Below are 23,225 nucleotides of genomic sequence, written 5' to 3' on the forward strand. Positions count from 1 at the left end.
TTTATCCAATCTTATCTTGAGAGTTCAATTAGATCGCTAAACGTTGATTAAAGTACACAGAATATTGACCTGGCAGAATTGCTTGAATTATAAACAGTTTGGTCTAAGGACACAATACAGGAAGAACCACATGTCTGTAAAAAATACTGTTCTACACTCTTCATAAATGCTTTTATTTGGCTCTCCTTTCAGTCTCAGATGCAGGTGAAAGCTATGGGAAAAAAACCCACACGAAGCTTCTTCTGTACTTTCCTTCATGATATTCAATGACAGTCCTCTTATATTGTCAGAATATGTTCTTCAAGCAGACTTTTTTCTCTTTTTTATTGTTACAATATTATTCATTAATATTGTGGCTTTCTGGGCAATTATATCTTTGTCTTCATGTAAGCAAGCCCACTGACTTCAGTGAAACATTCTCCCACATAAATAGATAAAGCAATGTAGCTTTAATGTTTGCTATTGTTGCTGTCATTTTAATTGTTTGCAAGTTTGTTCACATTTACATTGTAAAATACTTAAATGCAAATATTCAGTTTGCATCTAGGTTGTTGAAATGTAGTCTTTGTGAGGCTCCTTTTGAAGATTGAATTGATACAACATGTGGTGGGCTGGCTATTGACAAAAATGGAAAATTTAGTATGTAACACCAATGCTATGATCACTATGTTAATTAATAATTTGTATCTGGGTCCAATTCAAGTATAGGCTGTATCTCACATTGTTCAGCTTCCATGATTTCCTTTTTAAGTAAGATTTTTCCATGTCATGCATTCTATTTGGGAAGGAATAGTAAGAGTTAAACATGTAAACAGGAGGAAGAGCAATGACACATTTCAGTAACTAGTCCCGCTCCCCAAACTGTAGAATATCATATCTTTTCCAGTATGGAACACTTCTAATATTATTAAAGTTTATCAAGATTTGGTTATTCCACTTGAACATTGACAATGGCAGAGTTATTTTTAACTAGGATGAGATGGGAGGAAGAATAGGCAAAATTAATTAATATGTAGCACATATATATGTATAATTTATGTTTTCTCAAAAGATCTATTTTATTCACTTTCAATCTTGCATGTTCTGCTTGATTGGTAGTCACCTTGATTCCAATGAATTAACAAACAAGATGAATTGATACATTTTCCTTTTTCTATAATACATTGCATATTTAAAAATGCTGAAACCTGGGTTTATCCATGTGCAAAGGATTAAAAATCCCAGGATTCCCTACCTGATAGTTGGCAACCATAATGTCTGACTGAAAATGGTGGGCACTGGCATTCAATGAAAAAGGAGAGCACCAAGTTAAACAAAGTTACTATATCAGTTCTATGGGTTTAGGTTTCTCTTTATAGACACTGATCACTTGTACAGTCTATATGAATTCTTTTATGAGGACTTCTATTTAGCCCTGTTAAGTTTCTGAAACATTGGAAAGAATGGGTGGCTGGGGGGAGGCGTGGCAGAGGGAATCACAACTCATCTACACAACTAACACAGTCAAACAGGAACAGTTCAACTTGCCCAACTCTTTATTCTCTCTTATCTTCTAAGGAACTTTTTTCCCCTACTTTTCCATTTGTAATTAAACAGTGAAACAAGAGCATAAAAAAATAAAAGAAAATCCCATGAGGTTCTCAGAAATAGAAGGGACAAGATCTGCATTAGCTAGAGCAGCAGCTAATAGAGTTCTTAAATGCTACATGTTGAAATTAAATTGGATTTGTATGTGCTTAATGGTACACAGCATGGTATCCTGATTTGGCAATGGCAGGAAAGAAGAGTTAATAATTTCATAGAAGCAGGAGGTTAAAGGGAATCATTGTAAGGATCTTATTAAAATAACACGGTTTTGTGATAGCAATCTACACATAATTAGTGATGTATTCCAACAACAGTTTAGGATGTTTTTTTTTCCTTTAAATCTATCAAACTAAGGGAAAAAAGGAGGAGAGGTGAGACTGACTTCTGACTTCAATGGACACATAGTTTGCAGCATCTGCTAGTACCATCTAGAAATATTGCTAAGCTCAGAAAGCTGAATAGCAAAATATGTACATTTGGAAAGCATATTTAAAAAAGGAAACATATTAAGAATTGCACACAAAAATGAATTCTAGGAAAAGTGTACATAGACTATAAATAAGAAAACTGTATGTGAAAATGTATACACTAGAAAAAAAAACTGTATAACAAATCAGGGTACTGTTTTTAAAATAATTCACAAAAATGGTTAAAAATGGATTGTATTTAGATTTAAGCACTTTCCATAGTATGATTATAATAGAGAAAGAATAAACAAAATTAATTAATATGCAGCAACATGAAATGTATGTGTTTTCAGGAGTGTTACATCTACTTTCAAGACATTTTACTTCCAGGTAAATAGATGTAGGACTGAGTCATGATGAAATAAAAGGAATGTTGGATTTAAAAAACAAAAGCATAGATCAAAACTAAGAAGTTAAAATATTGTCTGAGACAATGATATGGAGAGTAATAGATTAACTGGTAGTAAACTTAAATGGATGAATTAGTATTAGATTGGTTTAGATTCCTCATTTCCAAGAATGGTTTCTTATTTAAGAAACTTTTTGATGTATGTGCTGTGACAAAATTATAACAAACAACCTTCACTATGAGATAATATTGATATACTATAATAAAGAATTGTTACTGTTCTACCATAGTTAAGACAAGTTCCTTATTTCACGGCTTTTCAGATAATCAACCATAAGTGTGTCTAATATTCTTCTTTTTTTGCAGAGAGCCTTCATGTTGAATGTTCTGTTCATATTGTATATTCTTTTAGCTATTGTTTGAGTTTATTTAAAAAGAAAAGAAAGCAAATAGGGTACTCAAGAGAAGCAAGGTTTTAGACTGGTGCAACATTTCAACTTTATGTTTTAAAAAATGATAAATTATTTATACTTCCTTATCTTAGTTCCTTCTATTGTCTCTTCAGAGTACCGCTTGAATAAAATGCAGAAGTCTCATTGGCCTATCGGTATCAGATTCATAATAGGTCAAGATTATAATTTAGACAAAAAAAGAAATTATACCTTCCACATTTTACCAATCACAATACGAAAGAAAGATATATGGAATTAGATATCTGAGAACAAATGCTATTGTATAATTATCTAGATACAGTATGATTATCTATATTGACTGATTAATTATGTTTCACCAAGTTGGGATGAACTCTTAACAACCATATCTATGACGATACCTCTTTAAATTGATCCTTCTGCTTTTCTAACAATGTGCCCATCACCACAACAATTGAATACATCCATCTTGATGCTAATTATCTGCTTCTCTTTTCTTCCATCTTTTCCAGGATTACAGACTTCACACAATCAGTCTGAAGTAGGAGGATTTGAGCCTGGACATGATAACTTTGGATTAATTTCTTTGATAATCACTTTGTTTTTTTTACTTTCTATGGTATTCTGAGGAATCTTATAAAAATTCAAAAGCTTTAATGCTCTTTTGATCCTACTTTTTCAAAGTTCAACTTTTGCTACTTTAAAATGTTACCATTATATGCCATTGCTTGCATTATTCTGATTTTTGTAGCAATAGATACATCATAGCAACTGAATATCTTTTCTGAGGCTTTTAAGGCTGTTCTACCAAGTGCTAGTTAGTCTGTGGCATATTTCTTAACCGTTTGTTCAGTGAAGTATATACTTACTTATTTTTAGTACTCTTTGACTTTCTTAATTAGCCAAGATGCATCAGCAATTAAGTTTCATGTTTCTCCACCTCTTTTAGAGCCAGCTGGAACATCTGGTATTTCTTTTTTCCATGAAGGGTGCTTTAATCTGAATTGAATTATTTTGTGATCTTGAGAAATTAAGGATACTGCACAATAGCTTGTGAATTCTGCTAAGCTTCCATTTTTTGTGCTGGGACACAGATTAACCACTTCTAATATTTTGGTGTCATTCTACAGATTTTCTGGGATAGCTTGGTTAAAACCTTTACTGACTTTTTCTGTTGCTTGACATATTTCTGTGGGTATTCTATAAAGTATGGAGCTCAATACTCAATAGGTCACTCAGACTATACTGTTTGTTTAAGATGGTTCACATTATGCAGTTATGAATTAACTGTCTTGAAGTCTTGAGCATCTCATCTGTGAATTAGAAACATAGATCAATTTTAACTAGAGTCATTTTGTTCATTGACAATTCATGGTTGTCCAAATTAATATTGAAGTCATCAATTATTAGGCTGCAACAAAGTATTCCCCAAGTCTCTTTTAACACCTTTCTAGCTTCATAAGTAGATCAGAACAATCCAAACTGGAAAATAATTACTAAAACAAAACTACCTCAAATGTAACAGAATCTTCTGCAAGCAGACAAATCTTTATTTAGAAAACTGCAACATTTTAAACATTTTGTGCATGGAACAAAGTTTATGATTCCTTTTTACTTTGTGTGTGTATACAGAGTTACACCTGAAATGAAAAGAGATATCTGGAGGCTTCTGTGCATGGGTATCCAGACCAATCCATCCTTGCAAGTACACTCTGAAAGCATTGTTTATGTAGTCATCACCAATAGCCATAGTGGTAAGTGCAGGAATGCAAATAACTGGAATTGTTTCATAAAGATAAAATATTAATAGGAAAATAAAGAAACAGCAAAATAGGATACTTGCTTCTATATAACAATGAAAAATATTGGGGGCTTCTGGTTTGAGTTTCTTCGGTGACAGACCAAAATCCATGATCATGCACGGTTTAGATCTGTGCTCAATGCTGGAGCGCCCCGAGCCAGCTGGTTTCAGGGCTAAGCCACCCCGTAGAGGTGGTGAAGAGGGGGGAGACTGCCAGCAGGGTCGAGGATAGCCACATCTCCCTTCCCCAGCTGGCCATTACTCCCTTTCCCGAAGGCGGTTGCAGCGGTGGTCAGAAATGGCCACCTCAAAGAAGAACTGAACTGGAAAAGAATGTGCAGGAGGAAGATAAGATGAGAAAGTTTTGGTCGACTGGGTTAAACTGAAAAAGCAACAATGTAAGGTACCCTGGAATTTAAACTAAATAGCATTGTTCCTAAAGAAGATTTTGAAGCAGCGAAGGAGAGAAACAAGGGAAAAGATTAGGTTTTTTTTCCTTCCCTTCCTTATACTGACAGCTAAGAGACTTAAGCAAGAAATTGAAAAAAAAATCCACTTTGACATTAATAGGCATTTAAGCTGAAAATAAAAGTCAAAGGGATAATAAAAATTTCTGGATATTTAAAAGTTTTTAAAAGCAGGAAAGGAGAAAAAGAAGAATAAAAGGGTAGGATCTGGAAAAATGGAGGAGACTGCCTGGAACTAAGGAATGGAACTGTAACTAAAAGGAACTTACACTGAAACTTTAACAAGATTCCCCAAAGATACATCCTAACTGAAACTTGGCAACAAAACAATAGAACCCCAGGAAGAGAAAGTGGAAAAAAGAAGCAAGAAGAAACAGCCTTGGATTATTTGGATAACTTGGTGATTTTTGGTTTTTGCAACTAAATGACTAAAATTAATCAGGTGGTTGTTTAAAAGTCTGTAAAATGGCATCACTCTTAGAAAAACTGAAAATGGAACTTAAAAAATGGAAAGAAGATGCACAAGAAGGGAGAGGTTCTTTTGACTTCGTATTTCAATTCTTAGAAATGGAGATCTGGAACTATGAGAAACAACAAGAAACGCTTGTGGAACAAGAAGATAGGGACAAAGAAGAAGCCATCTTTAATGACCAAATAAATTTAAGTGTGGGGGGGGGAGAAAAGGGGGGAAAGAGAGTGAAATGTTTAAGACTAGAAAAAACAACCAAAAAGAAGAAGAACAATTTGAAAGATAAGTATAATATTAGAAAGCAACAGAAGAGGGGATTATAGATGAGAGAATTAGAAGTAGAGAGATGAGGGGGTAAAAAGGGAAGGGAGAAGAAGAGGGGGAAGAAGGTAAGCAAAAGAAGTTGTAAAAGACAGAAACAAGAAATGGAGAAACACGGAAAAGATATAAGAATTGAAACCATAAGCTTGTTTAGAGATAATGGGTGAAAATTTAATTGCAAAAGGGATTCTGCAAAGGTACATAAGATAGCATTGTTATATTACAAATAGAAATAATTTTAGAAAATATGACTAAAATGATGGATAAAATACTCACTGTAATGTAGTGGAATGTTTGTTAAGAAATAAATGAATTAAAGTGAATGAGATAATTAAATTAGGAAAGGATGGGAACATTTTAATTATTATTAATGATCTATAAAAATATAAGTGAGAAATATGGGGAAAAAAAGAATTAATTATGGAAAGTTTATAAGTGTTCCCAAGGAAGTATGATATTTAATTGAAAAGAAATGTTAAAGATGTTAAGATTTTAATGCACATTAATGATAGAATTGAATTGGAATGGAATGTGTTTTATTTACATATATATAATTTTTTCTTTTTAAGAATATAGTGTCTATTTTAAGAATGTACCAAGCAGAATTTGATTGGAAGTTATGTATTATATTGAATGCTATAATTTTAAAGATATACATTGAAGCTGAAATATGAGTTTGAATGGATAAAATTAAAAGATATAAAGGTGTCATATTCCAATTAGTAACTACAGGGGAAAAAATTGTTTAATGAGAAAAGATAATATGAAATTGCAACAGGACAGACAAAAATATAAATATAATGATTTGAATTGAGATGAGATAATTAAAATAAAGTTGAGAAAATTAAAAGAGGGGAAAAACTATGTAGAAAATATAAAACAGTAATAAGATATGGAATAGAACATAAAAATGAGCATGAAATTGAGTTTGTGTCTGTATGAAGAAGTGATAACCTGGGACCTTGCTATTTTCAAAAAAAGATGTTTTATTTGTATTTTGTTTTTGTGAAAACCCAAATAAAATTTTCAATAAAAACAAACAATGAGAAATATTCCTTTTTATTATTTGGGGACAAAATTTTGAAATATCTTCATTTTTTTAATAGGACAGAAAACCAACAAAGTTGGTTCAGGAAGCAAACTTTGGAAATCAGGCATCTTGAGAGACTCCATGACTTAATTCAGATCAGCTCCGACAATCTCTCATTTTTGTGTTTTTTTTTTTAAAGGAAAATGCCTGTTGATTGTGGCTCAAATAAGTCAAAACCACAAGCCTAACTCTAATAAAACCACAAGACTTTCTCAGCTCTTTTGCTTTGTATTAAGAGAAGATTTTTGTTTCCCCTATTTCTATAGGCTTAATTGGGGAGGGGGAACTCTTTAAAGTTCATCCAAAGCTCACTTATTCGGGACATGTGGTATTAATTTTTTAAACTGATTTTATTGTATTGTATTTTCAGATGAAAACTGAGCCAGAAACTTTTTTTAAGAAGTAATGTGGGTATTTGGCAATTGCACCATTTTCAAAGCAAGCCCAGAGGTCTCTGAAAAGCAGATAATTTTTGTTGCCCATGAAAAACTCTTTGATTGAGTTTCATTGCATTCTTATTCAAAATGTTTATATAACATCAACCTAAATTATGGTTTACATTTACATTCAGATTGTCAGTGCTACTGAAAATAGTAATTAATTATGTAGCTCTGTTAGATAAGAGAACAAAATATCCTATTGGCATCCAAAGAATGTGAACATTTAAAGATGGCATGAACATCCCCTGTTGTGAATTATCAGATTTCATGTGCTTCTAAAAATGCATAACAGTTTACTGCAAAATAGTATCCTTTTATTCAATAACTTTTGTGCATTCTCTAGGATTCCCTGCTCTTGAATGAACTTTTCTCAGATATGTTTGGAAGACATCCCAAAGCTAAAGGACAAAATTATCTTGCCCAAAAGACCACTGACATCCAATTTTAAGCTCACAGAGGTGTTTTAGTCACAGTGAAATGTAAATTGATGCTGTACTTATTTGGTTGTATAGCTCTTCTAGAGTTTTAAATTATTTTGTGTGCTTTGATTTCAGTATTCCAAAGAGTGATCTTACCAAGGTTTTATAAAGCAGTACTAACCATTCACGTAATCTTGATTCTATCCCTCAGTTAATGCAGCCTAAGATTGCATTGGCTTTTTTTTATAGCTGTAGCTCAGTGGTGGGATTCAAATTTTTTTACTACCAGTTCTGTGGGCATGGCTTGGTGGGCATGGCAGGGGAAGGATACTGTAAAATCTCCAGTCAGAGGTGGTATTTGCCGGTTCTCTGAACGACTCAAAATATCTGCTACTGGTTCTCCAGAACTAGTCAGAACCTGCTGAATACCACCTCTGCTGCAGCTGGCTCATATTTAAGTAATTGTCCACTAGGACACCACAGTAACTCTCACAGTTACTGCTATTGAGTCAAATTTCACCTTATCTGTACCTATACAGATTGTGGTCTACTTTTTCAAATGCCTCACTAAAATCCAAGTATACTATGTCCATAGCATTTCACTGGTTCACTAATTTAATCTCTTTGTTAAAGAATGAAATGAGAATTATTTGGCATGATATGTTTTTTGACAAATCCATGTTGGCTTCTGGTTATAACTTTTCAGTTTCATTTAATTTTGATTCAAAATTTAAGTTTCATGTGTTGAAAAATACCTATTTAGTTGAACATCAGCTCTAGAAATAGAAATTCAAGTGACAAAAATAAGAAACAATAAAATCAGCATAAATACAAAACCCCAGACACTTTATATTAAAACTCTCTGACTTGAAGCTGCAATTGGATGACTGTATGCATATGTTGTTATTTCCTGCCCCTCTGACTGCACTATGTATCTAGTGAAAATCTTGCAAAAGTGATCTTTATATGAATGGTATCAGATTGGTTGTGAATGAAAAGTAGGAGTATCTTTGACATCCAGTGGGAAACATCTTCATAGTGGGTTCCCCAACTGACACCAATGAAGTGGTGGACAATTTGGCCTCAGCTGTGAAGCTACAGTCTGTATGGCAATTCAGCCCCATGGAGAAGGTTTCCAAAACAGTGGGGGAAGGATATGTGATGGTTGTTCCAATTATTTGTTAATGAATTTTGTATGAATGCCTGCCATTTACCCCTTGGAAATTAAACCCCCTACAGTCCTACCACAAAATCGTGTTTTATAGGTTTACTAAACATGAATGTAAAAGTTGCATCTGGAAGACAGAAGGGAATAAATCTGAAGTAGTCTGCAAGCTGGTTATGTAAGGTCATGTTTCATCTAGAATAATCAACAATGCTATGTTGTATTCTAAGGTGGTCTATCATGAGAGACTGTAAATAGAGAGAAAGAGAGTGAATAAATGTATAGATATGCTATAATACATGTCATGGATTTATTTCTTAGTTCCTTGCATTGTCCCTGCATTTCTGTGATAATTTTCTAAATATTAGTTTATAACTCAAGACTGATCCTAACCATAATGACTGGACAAAAATGTCCATGGTCTTTGTTTAGTTTTGAATCAACATGTGCTTGATGCTACTGCATATTTTTACAATTATGGAAAAAAAGAGTCATGAAGTATAGTACTTAATTGAGGAAAATTAATTTTTTTAAAAAAAATTGGTGTGCAGATTTTAAGACTACAGATAAAATAAATCCCTCAAGATATCCCTCAATAAATGTGATTTGATGGCACTTTTTCCCCCTTCTTGAACATCTAATGGATTTACATTATTTTTCTTTCACTATGTAAACTTCCCTCATAATTTACAGAATGGCTAGAAGTTTAATAGACCTGAAATGCAAATTCAAATTCCCACAATTCAAAGCCACACCATATAGGAATGATTGGAATTGCACTCTAGTACATTTTGGGGACAGTAGATTGGGAAAAGCTTGATCAAACATATGATTTTAAATTATCAATTTTTATGGGAAAACTCTGAAAAAATATATTGAAGGGTAAAGGTATGATCCATATCTCAATTGCACCAAGGGTAACCTTGCAGGGAATTTTTATTTTACTCTGTGTGAGAGAACAGCATGCCCATTTTAAGAAGTTGCCATTTTTACGATTATTGGCATACTGTCTTAGGACATTTTTTACGTCAATCCCTTTTGGCCAAGTAACTCCTCTATGTACATTACTTGATCTCATATAACCTGACCCTACACATGTTTCCTCAAAATTAAATCTCATGAAGTTCAATGGAAGTTAGTCTCTAGCGAACATAGAACCACAGCATGAATCACATATTTGACACTTGATGATTCATAGTTAAACGCATAAAGTGCCCCTATTAAATAGCATCAGGGGTGGAACATTTTTCAAAGCTGCTTTGAAGGGAAGGTGTTTCCATAAATAATGTCAATGTAGAATGGTAAGGCAACTGTGCACAAGTTAGTATTGGCTGAGGAATAATGAGGGAAAGAGGGAGAAAAATTTTGAAAAGCAAACCTACAGCTGTAATGTGATGCTATAAAATTAATTAGAAGGCTAGACAGCTTGGAAATTGTACTACACTAGGAAAATTGAAAATGTGATCATAACTTGTAAATTGTGATGTCACCAAACAAGCACTGAAAAATATTTATTTTGGCTTTGGCATACTTTGGAGAATAATGCTTAATGTCATACAAATTACATTGTATGACTAGGAATTACTGAAAGAAGTATTGTGGAGAGAACTTTTCATTGCTCTCTAGTGTGTATTGGATTTCATTGCATTATGTAACTAAGCTCACACTGACAGCATTTTTTTAAAAAAAGTCTGATTAAAGGAATAGCAGTAGCTAACATGGATAACTTTTTTTTTAATTGACTTGGTTTGAGACACAACAAAATAATAATTGCCATGCTGTGGTTCCTAGAACATAACTCTTATGTGCTCAAGTTATAACTTTAAAAAAATATTTGTTTACACAGAACCAAAAAAATTATGTTTGCTGGAATTGGTCAAAGTATAACTCATTGAACAGGAAAATATTAGGGCTTTTGATCATGTAATATTCTTATTGGCCCCTGATGTATTAATAAAACTGTATTTTTTGCAGTAGAAACTGATAGATGAAGGAGGGTTTTTTTAAGTAAATTCCAATAGTAAATCATTAAAAGATACAAACAACTCTCCTTCATCAGCCTAAAAACATCCCAATGGTTCACTGTAAACACATCTACAATTTAGGAGAACATTTATCCAATTCATTGTCAACTCACTGTAAACAGATCTACAAGTCATTATCCATTTCAGGATATTGTCAACTCACTGCAATTAAAGACTCTTGCAAAGTAACTGTAGCATTTCCTTATACAAATCAGTATATTATAAGCTTAGGTAAAAATGCCTAGAGACTTAGGATATATTTTACATGTTAATATGGCAACCCCAGTCTAAACATACTAACTATTCAGAAAAATGTCATTCATGTCAACTTCCCATTAAATATTTTGTGCTATTTGATCAATGTCTCTAAGAAGAATGATATCACTTGACCTTTCAACACACCTTTTGGAAGAAATCACAATGATTAGAAAGAGCTTCTAGTGTAGTTGTTGAATATGAGCCACAGTGGCACAGTGGTTAGAGTGCAGTAGAGGCTACTTCTGCTGACTGACTGCTGTCTGCAATTTGGCACTTCAAATCTCACCAGGCTCAAGGTTAACTCAATCTTCCATCCTTCCAAGGTGGGTAAAATGAGGACCCAAATTGTTGGGGGAAATATACTGACTCTGTAAACCTCTTAAAGAGGGGTGTAAAGTACTGTAAAGTGCTATATAAGTCTAAGTGCTATTGCTATTGCTATTTTAAATTCACCCAAAGCAGAAGAGTTATTAAAGTGACATGGATGGGGTACATAAAAAAAAAAAACTTTGGTCATTGAGATATCTAGAAGTATTGAGTTCAGCAGGTCATAGTAGGCTAAAAGGTAGTGTTTAAAATATTTGTGTGTGTCTGTATGTGTGTGTGTGTGACTGTGTGTGTTGATCTATTAGTCACAAAAGCAGATAGATTACTTTCCATTTGTGACTCTTAGGGATTACCTTATAATAAACCATTTGAAGAGGATAGAGTGCTGAGTGCTGTTCGTTTTCATCTTCTACACACTGATTACTACAACCATACAGGTATTTTGTGATTTCTTGAAAGGTCAGCTGCATCACTTTCCTTCACTGCAAAACAAAGGCAAAGGAGAATCCTACCTGAAATGGAATGAAAGTATAAAGAATATTCTGTTTTAATCAATAAATAAAGGATCTCACAACTAATTGGTAAATCTGTGTGGCTTGATATATTCTACCAGTAGGTGAAAGAAAAGCTGTATCCTCCACACTATTGTGACATTTACTAGAAATCAGACAGATTATTGATTGGGACTGTCAATGTCTCTGTGGCAAAGCGGACTGCTAGTGTCTCAGTCATTTGACAGCATTCATTAAATTAATTACTCTGCCAGATGTATCACTGAGCTACATGTGAGTTCATATGCACACATACAGAAGAGTGATTCCAAACTCATCGAGGCTAATGAAAAATGCCTTATTGACATAAGTAGCTTTTATTTGTATGATCTCTGGGTTTTTCCTTTAACCTCATTTTCCTTTTAAAGATACCTGCCCATTAGTTGAACTTATTTTCAAATTCTGACTTCATTGCCGTGGTTGCTTCTTTCATTTTCGCATGGGCATTATCTTGTGTCATTTTAGAAAATGTTCCCTCATGGTTAAAATATGGCTTCTCCACAAATCTCTATTAAATGCATCAATATCTTTTTCAATTAACTGCATAGAAGGTCTAGACACTAAAACAACATCCAAGAATCTCCAGGAGGGCAACCTTTATTTTCCTTAATTTCTTTCCAAACTGTCTCTCATGTCAAACAAAATATTTATAGTCTGCTTTTCTTTTTGTCTATATTGTTCTCCTTATATAAGTGTATAATTTTATTTTCCTTAATTTCTCTCATGTCAACAAAATATTTATATTTGCTTTCTCTTGAGGCTATGTAGAAGAACCATTACTTTATTAGGGGTGACATGGTAGCAGTGTTCCAATATTTCAGGGGCTGCCATAAAGCAGAGGGAGTCAAGCTGTTCTCCAAAGCACCTGAAAGTAGGACAAGAAGCAATGGGTGGAAACTAATAAAGGAAAGAAGCAACCTAGAACTAAGGAGTAATTTCCTGACAGAACAATTAATCAGTGGAACAACTTGCTTCCAGAAGCTGTAAATGCTCCCACGCTGGAAGTTTTTAAGAAGAGATTGGATAACCATTTGTCTGAAATACTAAGCAGGGAGATTGGACTAGATGACCTCCAAAGTCTGTTCCAACTCTGTTATTCTATTCTGTTCTGTTCTGTTCTATCTGCCAAAGACTTGCTTTGTACAAAGTACAGCTTAAGGATTTTGCACCAGGATGGAAGGACAAGACTTCACATTGAAGACAAGTGTTGCTTAAATGTTTCTTACTTTGTTTATTGATTTTCTTGACCATTTCATTAGGGATCATTTTACTCACAGCTCTGGCTGTGAGTTCATGTCTATCCATATCAGGCATGTCTAACCTTATATAGGAAGTTTGTTATTTATATACATTAACTGTATTATACATTTTAAATGCAGCCAAAGACAATTTCTCTTCACTCAGTGTGGCCCAGGCAAGCAAAAAGGTTGGACACTCATGATCTATGTGATGAAATGGTAGCATCCTTGTTAGAATCAGACTCTGAGGGAGAGGAGGAACAGCTGACAGGGAGTGGAGGTATGGCTCCGGAGGTTGTGGAGGAGGTTGTGGAAGGGCAGAGGCTGGCTGGGCAGTCAGAGGAAGAACCAGGCCCATCCCCTCTTCATCCTAGGTGTTAGGAATAACATTGGTCACCTAACGTAGTTTGGGTAAAATAATATATATAAGCTATGATTGTTAGTTTAAGTGTGTGTCACTTTAAATGCAAAGCATGTAATTTTGGGTGTGGTGTGAAACCACCATAAGAGGCAGCAAGAGGACCTGATTGATTGCTGACGAGACGCTGACAGTTTGCTGGCAATTACTGACAATTACTGGATTGGATTACGTTGATGTTTGTTAGCTGCGTGTTTTCCCTACTGAAGAATTGCTAAAGGAAGAAAGGAGTTTTTGAGTTTTTGCATATCTCTCTACTGCGAGGAGATATATCACCGGACTGATATTTGTAAGTGTACTGACCTCTCTTTTTCGACACTGGAATTTGCAAATGAATAATCCCTGGACGGACTGAACTAAGTGAATGATATATGGACTGTTTTGACTATGCTTTTAACTCTTGCTGGAATAAAACTATTTTAATTGGCACTGTGTATGGTTTACTGAGTGTAAGCTACAAAAACACTTATCTCACGTATTTTGCCTGCCTGCCTGCCTGACTGCCCTGCAGATCTTGCTAGGGTATATCCCTAACACTGGTTATGGGCCCAGCTGCACAGTCAGACTAACCAGGATATAACAGGCTTATATAAAGTGAGAGTTAGTGTAGTTACACAATACTGTAAACAGACAGCTGTGTTTTATTAATTATAGTTTAATATCCAGAGAAAGATGGCAGAAGTCAATTTACCAAGTTTGTCTCTAATATCCAAACTGGATGGAACAAACTATGTTTCATGGTCTATGAAATGCAGCCTACTTCTACGCAGAGAAGGTTTGTGGAATATAATTCAAAACCCACCAGAGGTAGATGCTTGTGATCCAGAGGATGAAGATGATGCCCACAAAATACAAGAATATAAACTGAAAAATGAACAAGCTCTCTGTATAATAGGACTGACACTCTGTGACCAGCAGCTTGTCCATATTCGTGGAGAAGAAACAGCTGCTAAGTGCTGGGAGAATTTAAAGAAGATTTATGTTCGAGACAGTGTAGGAGCTCATATCAATCTTACACGGAAGCTGTTCAGAACACATCTTCAAAAGAATGGAGACATGTTGACTCATATAAACACTATGAAGAGGATTTTTCAGGAGCTGCATGAAAAAGAGCTTATCTTCACTGAACTGCATCAGGTTTGTATAATTTTGTCTTCATTAGATCAGAGCTATGACGACTATGTAACTTCATTGGAAGTGCTGCCAAAGGATAACCTCACATTAACTGATATTACTGGCAGATTAATTGAAGAAGCCAGGAGAAGGCTTGAAAGGGATCAACTCAGAAGGGAACAGCCACAAGAAGAGGAATTATCTTCGTCAGCCTACACAATTAGAAAATGTTTTAAGTGTGGAAGAAAAGGACATTTGGCCAGATTCTGCAAGAAAGCAAAACGCCAAAATGCCAGCCAGAATGCTAAAAGGCATCAAAAGGATAAAAAATGCTTAGAGTTAGCCATGTATAGCAACCAAACTGTGAACAATAATAATTTTTGGGTGGTAGATAGTGGAGCATCGCACTGCATAACAAAAGATAAGAAAAGATTTATTAAGATGTCCACGAGTTCACAGCAGATATCGTTACCTAATGGTTGGAAACTTAAAGCAAAAGCTGAAGGTACTGCATATTGTTCTTGCATAAAAGAAAATGTAAAAATGTTATATGTACCACAACTCAAGTTTAATTTGCTTTCAGTTAGAGTTTTGATTAAACTAGGTTATGTAGTTACCTTTAGGGGAGAAAACTGCATAATAGAAAAGGAAGGTAAAAAAGTGACTGCAAATTTAAAAGGTGAATTGTATGTGTTAAATGATAATCAATTAGAGGTGGCTAACACAGTGTATAATAACGTTAAACCTCATGATGAATGCATACATTTGTTACACAGACGTTTAGGGCATATAAATTTTAAAATGCTCAAGCAAACGGTTGAACTGTCTAAAGGTATAAAACTGAAGCCTTGCAGTAAGTATTTGCACTGCAATGCTTGCAGTCAAGAAAAAAAGCAAGGTAATACCAGCAAATAGAGTTAATGGATTTAAGACTAAGGAGCCTCTAGAGGTCGTATTTGCTGATATTATAGGTCCTAAAAAACCAAGTGTGGGAGGTGCTCGTTATATATTAAGTATAATGGATCATTATTCTAGATATGGTTTTTGTTATTTAATGAAGAGTAAAACGGAAATATATCAGAATTTCTTTAATTGGTTGAAGTTTGCAGAGAGAAAAACTAAAAGGAAACTAGTAACTCTTGTAACTGATAATGGTACGGAATTTATAAATAATAAATTCCAAAATAGACTGAAGATGGCAGGTGTAGAACATAAAAGGTCTGCACCATATAGGCCACAACATAATTCCTTTATAGAAAGGCGAGCCAAACACTGCAGGCAATGGCTCATACTATGTTGTCATATTCAGGATTACCTGAGAATTTGTGGGGAGAAGCAATAATGTGTGGCAAACATATATTGAATAATGTTGTTAACTCAACAACAGGTGAATTACCATTCACACGGTGGCATGGTAGAAAACCTGACCTAAGCTATATGCACACATTTGGAGCACCAGCATGGGTGCATATTCCTACACAACTGAGACATAAGGGACAGCATAGGGCTAAAAGATTATATTTTGTAGGTTACGAATCAAACCATAGATCTTACAGGTTCTGGGAAGAGGGCACAACTAAAATTTATTGTAGTGCTAGTGCTCAATTCCTGGAACATGTAGGATGGCACAAACTGGAACAAGATTCGAATAAAAGTGTAATCATAGAAACCTACAGGGGCCCGAGCCACCATACTAGTGATGAGGAAAATCCAATTGAAGAGAAAGTAAAGGAAGTGAAAATAGGACCAATTAAGGAAGAAATAAGTGAAGAAGAAATAGATAACCAGGAACAGGTGATAGATAAGAGTCCACCTGTGAGTCCTGTTCTACCTAGACGGTCAACACGAGTAAGTAGACCACCTGATAGGTATCAGGCAAGTGTGGTGTGCCAGATTAGTAAAATTCCAACTACTGTGGAAGAATTGAAATTGTATCCTGTGAAGGATCAGGAGAACTGGCATACAGCAATGCAAAAGGAACTGAATTCATTAAAACAGATGGGAGTCTATGAGAATGCTAGATTACCTCCAGGGGAAAAGTCCATTGGATGCAAATGGATATTTAAATTAAAAACAGGTAAAAATGGGACTGTTACCTATAAGGCTAGGTTGGTAGCTCAAGGATTTAATCAAACTGCATGTGATTATGATGAAGTGTTTGCACCGAGTCTAAAAGCAACAACCTTGAGAGCAGCTTTAGTGTGGGCAGCTAAGAAAAACTATATCATAAATCATTTAGATGTAGAAACTGCTTATCTGCATGCACCATTGCAGCACACTATATACCTAAAGAAACCTGTAGGGATTAAGGATGATAAAACTAATAATGACTGTTGGAAACTTAAAAAGAGTCTCTATGGATTAAAACAATCTGGTTATGAATGGAACCAATATATTGTTAAGGAGTTAAACAATATAGGGTTTAAAGCAGGTTTAGCTGATCCATGTTTATTTAAAAGAGAGAAAAATGGAATAGTGTCATTATTATTGTTGTTTACAGATGATATTGCTTTAATTACAAAAACTAATAATGAAGCTACTGAAATAATATCATTATTAGGTAGGAGGATAAAATTAAAGCAATTAGGAGAGATAAAACAGTATCTCGGATTGACAATAAATAAAACCAATCGTGGCTATAAGATATCTCAAGAGGATAAGATTTATCAATTACTAAAAACATATAAGATGGAACTTTGTAAACCAGCAAAAACTCCAATGAGTCAGGAATTTTGCCGCACTGATGCTCAAAGTTCAAAATTCGATAAGGCTATATACCAGTCGCTAATTGGCAGTCTATCGTACATTAGTAATTGGTCAAGGCCAGATATTGCCTATGGCGTTAATCAATTGGCTCGATTCAACGCTGAACCCGATGAACGACACTGGCAAGCAGCAAAACGTATCTTAAGATATCTTAAAAGGACAATGCACTATGCATTGTATTTGGAGCCAAAAGATGATTTGATTTTAAGTGCATATGCTGATGCAAGTTTTGCAACAGATATAAACACTAGGAAATCAACTTCAGGAATGGCTATACTATTAGGAAAAGCATTAATTGGTTGGAGGTCAATTAGACAGCAACACATAAGTATGTCCACAATGGAAGCAGAATTTTCATGTCTATCTTTATTATGTACTGATTTAATTCTGTATAAACAGTTGTTATTGGATATGGGATTAACTGTTAATGATTCCATTGTTGTGTATGAGGACAATCAAGCAGCCATACAGATGGCTACAAATATTGCTGTAAAAACGAGATCTAAGCATACAGATCTTAGATATCTGAATGTAAGACAATCTGTAAAAGATGGTTTAATAAGATTGGAATATTGTATGACTGAGCAAAATATTGCTGATCAGTTCACAAAAGCCCAAGGTGCAGTCAAACACAAAGAGAGTTGTGATGACTATGGGTTAAGGTTGTAAATAGATATATATATTATTATATTACCCAAAAGGGGAGAATGTTAGGTATAATATTGGTCACCTAACGTAGTTTGGGTAAAATAATATATATATAAGCTATGATTGTTAGTTTAAGTGTGTGTCACTTTAAATGCAAAGCATGTAATTTTGGGTGTGGTGTGAAACCACCATAAGAGGCAGCAAGAGGACCTGATTGATTGCTGACGAGACGCTGACAGTTTGCTGGCAATTACTGACAATTGCTGGATTGGATTACGTTGATGTTTGTTAGCTGCGTGTTTTCTCTACTGAAGAATTGCTAAAGGAAGAGAGGAGTTTTTGAGTTTTTGCATACCTCTCTACTGCGAGGAGATATATCACTGGACTGATATTTGTAAGTGTACTGACCTCTCTTTTTCGACACTGGAATTTGCAAATGAATAATCCCTGGACGGACTGAACTAAGTGAATGATATATGGACTGTTTTGACTATGCTTTTAACTCTTGCTGGAATAAAACTATTTTAATTGGCACTGTGTATGGTTTACTGAGTGTAAGCTACAAAAACACTTATCTCACGTATTTTGCCTGCCTGCCTGACTGCCCTGCAGATCTTGCTAGGGTATATCCCTAACACTAGGACACACAGGAAGGAATGGAGAAGCAAACAACTTGGCTTAAGAGAGAAGAAGTGGCCATGATCCCCCTCATTAGTCGCAGCTGGAAAATAGTATATAAGAGGGACAGTTAAAACACAGCGTTACCAGAAGCAAAGCATGTTTTATTTTGGGCTGAAGTTATCTTGGTTGGTGTCCTTCTAACAGACTGTTTTTCCTGTAGTAGTCCTTATGGGCATGTCTAACTACACCTGTAGACAGAGAATAACAAATGGTCTTGCTAAATTGGCTGTGGTTTTAGGAATAGGCAACTCTAGTGCTGATTTTTCATTATACAGGAATGCAGAGCATTCTGTATCAGCTGAAACTTGGGTAAAAATGGAGTCCCTGTTATTCTAGCCTCCTGCCTCTCTCATTTCTTTAGCTAGAGCAGAAAAATCCCAATGGGCCAGAAAGCTGATATGGGAATATGGAGAGTCATGCCAGCTTAGCTCACAATTGCCTTTCATTATTAAAGACACCCATATTTCCTTGACTCCTTTCCCAACCAAACAGTATACAAACATCTGGTTTTTAGAATGCCTCTGTGCCCTTCAAAATTATGCCTACGAATAGTAATACAGGTATTGATTTCTGATCGGGGTTACAAAATGCCAAAGAAAACCAGAACTTGTATTGTGCCATAAAATTATATTCAGCAATTACACTACAAAGTAAGCGTTCTTGAAGTCTCTGCTAGAAGAAACAGTGCTTGATTGATATCTGTGGACATTTAAATGAAAACATTTGCAAGATTTTCACTTTGTTTTTGGTGGCTTTTCTTGGTATGCTCTTTATTATGTGTAATCCCAGAGCCTTGGAATAGAACAGATGTTTAGATGCTTAGATCATTCAAGCGGAACATAGTACGAATCTACTGGAGAAACAGAAAAAAATAATAAAGCCTGGCAAGAAAGAAGTGAATTTCTTTTTGGCAAATTATTAACTTCCATTATAACAGTACATAAAAGTGTTCCTTGTTGTTTTATATGTTCCAAAATAAAGATAAAGGCTGGATTCTATGTAACAGATTATTTCTGCTAAAGAAAAAAGAATAGTAATAATACCAACACATATTAATTATTAATATTTATTAATTGAATGAATGAAACCCTTATTTTTGTTTTAGATTTTACCAGAATTAAGATATTCTTCGATTACTATGTACTCCAGCAATAATATATTAAAATGATAATATTAGGTATTGCCTTTGGAATATTGAATACTCTTTTCTAATTTCCGGGTGATAACAAATTATTTAGTGTCCAAATGAGGTCAAAATATCTGTAGGGCTTGTGCATTAGATTCAAATATACTTGCAATCCATAAATAAAATGGGCAATGGTGTTTTTCTCAGCCCTAGAGGAAAGCTATACCAAGTCCAGATCAACTTCATTTCTAATCTGGCCTTCCATGAGGTTTTGTCCTGTGGCTTTTCCCAGAAGTATTTTGTAATTCAAGTTTCAAGTCTGTGTGCTAGACAAGCAATTAACTTCTATCTAAGATTAATTCCTGTAGATTTTTACTAGATTTAGCTGATTAATGTTAATATTTCATTGCTCCAAGCCCTCAATGGCCGTGTTTAGCCATCTAAGCCTTGAAGTTCTCATTTAAAATTGGAAATAAGGCTAGCAAAAAAGAAAAATTGGAGTTGTTTGCCCATTTGTTTGCTTAATATGCTGTAACCTTTATTGAGAGTTTTTTTTAAAGATTACAGTATCCTATCCTTTACTTCTTATCCAGTTTTATGCAATCCCAAATGGTCAGGCAAAACTTCTGATTAGTGTGAAGACAGAGTAGGTTGGTACAAACCTGTCTATTCCAAACTTAGTGCAGGGTGGGATATGTTTTTAGACTTTGTTAAACACATGCAGTAATAAAATATATATTTTAATGAATCTTCAAATTAAGAATGATACAGTTTGGACTAATCTGATCCTATTGGGTCTGAACTGATTTACAGTTCAAGTTCAGGATTCTGGCTCAGACAGGTAAATTAATCCAAATTTTGAAAAAAAATTGTACAGAGTTGTGTTCATACATCTTACCTTTACTTATTTTTTCCTCTCATTATAGGCTGCACGAGTTTAAAAATGATGCTCAAACATTTAAAATATACAATTTTAAATTCAGAATTCAAATAAAGTTTTTAAACAGTTTTTTTTCAAAACACCTGTCCTTTATTTTTCCTTATTTTAGGGTAAGCTCAAAAAAGTCAAGATGACAGTTGCAACAGTGTAATTAAAACTCTGCCTGTTTTTCTATATGTGTCACCAAAAAACATAGGAGAAACTTTGATCACTATCTACAGATCAAAAAGTACAGGTAGTCTTAGAGGCTATTAGAATGAGTAAAACAGAAAAAGGAACACTATTAGCATTACTGCCACCTGAAAAACAACACCCAAAGAAATCTGAAAGAAACATGAAAGTACTTGAAAATGAGCTTTTTAAAAAACAACTGCATCAAGCACAAGTTCCTCAAACAGTGGAAGAACTTGGTAGGAAAATTGCAGATGGATTTCAGCACAGCATTACATTTAAAGATTTGAGCTTTTCATCTCTTTAACAAGATGCCAAGAAAAACTTACCTTGCTTATATTTCTAGACTGACAGACAGCAAGTATTCAAAAATCTTTTCTAGGAAAAAAATGAAGAAAAAAGAAGTTGGCAACCCTGGGTGGAATTTGTTCTTAGATTAATGTTAAGAGAATGAGCAACAATATTTGACTGCATTCTTTCTAATGTTTCCTGCTTCATTTGTTAAATCCACATGCCTCCTTTTTCCTTGTCCGCTAAGCTTATATAAAGCAATCTGTATTTTCCTTGAAAAGTTTTCACCCAGTACTACATGCAATAATAAAACTCTGGTTTATATGCTCCCACTATTAAATATATAGATTTTTCATTTTCTTTGTATAGGAAATTCAATAGGATCAGGAAAAAAAGGGTGAGGCAAATACTATGACTCCCACTATAAAAGGTTAATAGTGGTAATATTCCTTCTTCAACTCTTACATGACTGCAAATAACCAAACAGATAAAATATGACTTTCATAAAACTGCAGGTATGATAGAAAATTAGCATGAGAATTGGTGCAGGCTAACAGAAAATTGGCCAAGAGTTCAGATTTATGCTATGAAATGTAAATAGTTTTCTCCTGAGGTTAGCTTAGAAATATCATGTTGGGGAGAGGGAATCATGTTGGCTTATTTCCAGATATTCTAAGGATTTTTTCAAAAGTCCAGTCACTATAGGAAATTTGTACCCTGAAGAATATTTGGCTTTGTTAAGTTTTGGGTCCATTTACAGGGGTGGGTATGTTTATAAGGAGAATTTTGAAAATTTTGAAAATTTTGAACATGTCGACTGGGAAAATAAATGTTTAATAAAACATCAATAGGCAAGAAATACTATGGAATGATCTGCATATCTAGATAAACTTAAATCTGTACTTATATTCAATTACCAATGACATATGGTTTACCTCACTGGATGAGTAGTAACATTAGGAGATTTTTAAAGGTCACGCATTGTGTTCCAAATATAAACATATAGGGAGGTTTTTGTCTTTATAGTTAAGCCTCAAATTGAATTCAGGCACAGGTAATTTGGTGGTTAAAACAAGGTTATTCATGGTACGTCCTGAACAATTTTAGTATCTCAGAAACATGGGGTCACAAACTGGAGTTAAGAAGAGTGTTTAAGCCAATAAGAAATTCAAGCAGCCTTTAATTACATAACAGGGGTTGAATTAATGAAAACACTGCACAGGTCACCATGAGATGCTGGGATTATAAATCAGTTCAAGAAAGTGCTCAAAAAGAAGAAATCAAAACATCACATGGAATAAGTACTTGAAAACAAAGAACCCCATTAATAGGTCAACATGCCACAACTATGGATGCCTCATATTTTTTTTAGACTTTCCAGATATTTCCAAAATGTAAGATAAAAATGCCTCTACTCCATATGGACATGATCATAATGTTGTTTGGGGGAAATTACCAAATTTGCAGATGATACTAAGCTGGCAGGAATAGCTAACACCCAAGAAGATAGGCTCAAGACCAGATGGATCTTGACAGACTAGAACACTGGACCATATCTAACAAAATGAAATTCAATGTAAATCCTACACTTAGGCAAGAAAAACCAAAAGTACACATATAGACTGGGTGAAACCAGGCTCAATAGCAGTAACTGTAAGAGGGATCTT

General features: G+C 34.4%; 1 long non-coding RNA gene across 1 annotated transcript; it reads right to left on the reverse strand.

The window, feature by feature from the left end:
* Positions 1-546: 546 nt before the first annotated feature.
* LOC148128225 (uncharacterized) lies at positions 547-21,612 on the reverse strand. The gene is made up of 3 exons (XR_015741518.1): positions 21,597-21,612; positions 11,969-12,127; positions 547-615 (listed from the first exon to the last, which is right to left on the reverse strand). It is a non-coding gene; the product is annotated as an uncharacterized LOC148128225 (long non-coding RNA).
* Between the last annotated feature and the right edge of the window lie 1,613 nt (positions 21,613-23,225).

This window comes from Pseudonaja textilis, chromosome 1 (assembly GCF_049901715.1).
Source record: "Pseudonaja textilis isolate UNSWEBS1 chromosome 1, rPseTex1.2, whole genome shotgun sequence".
Classification (NCBI taxonomy): domain Eukaryota; kingdom Metazoa; phylum Chordata; class Lepidosauria; order Squamata; family Elapidae; genus Pseudonaja; species Pseudonaja textilis.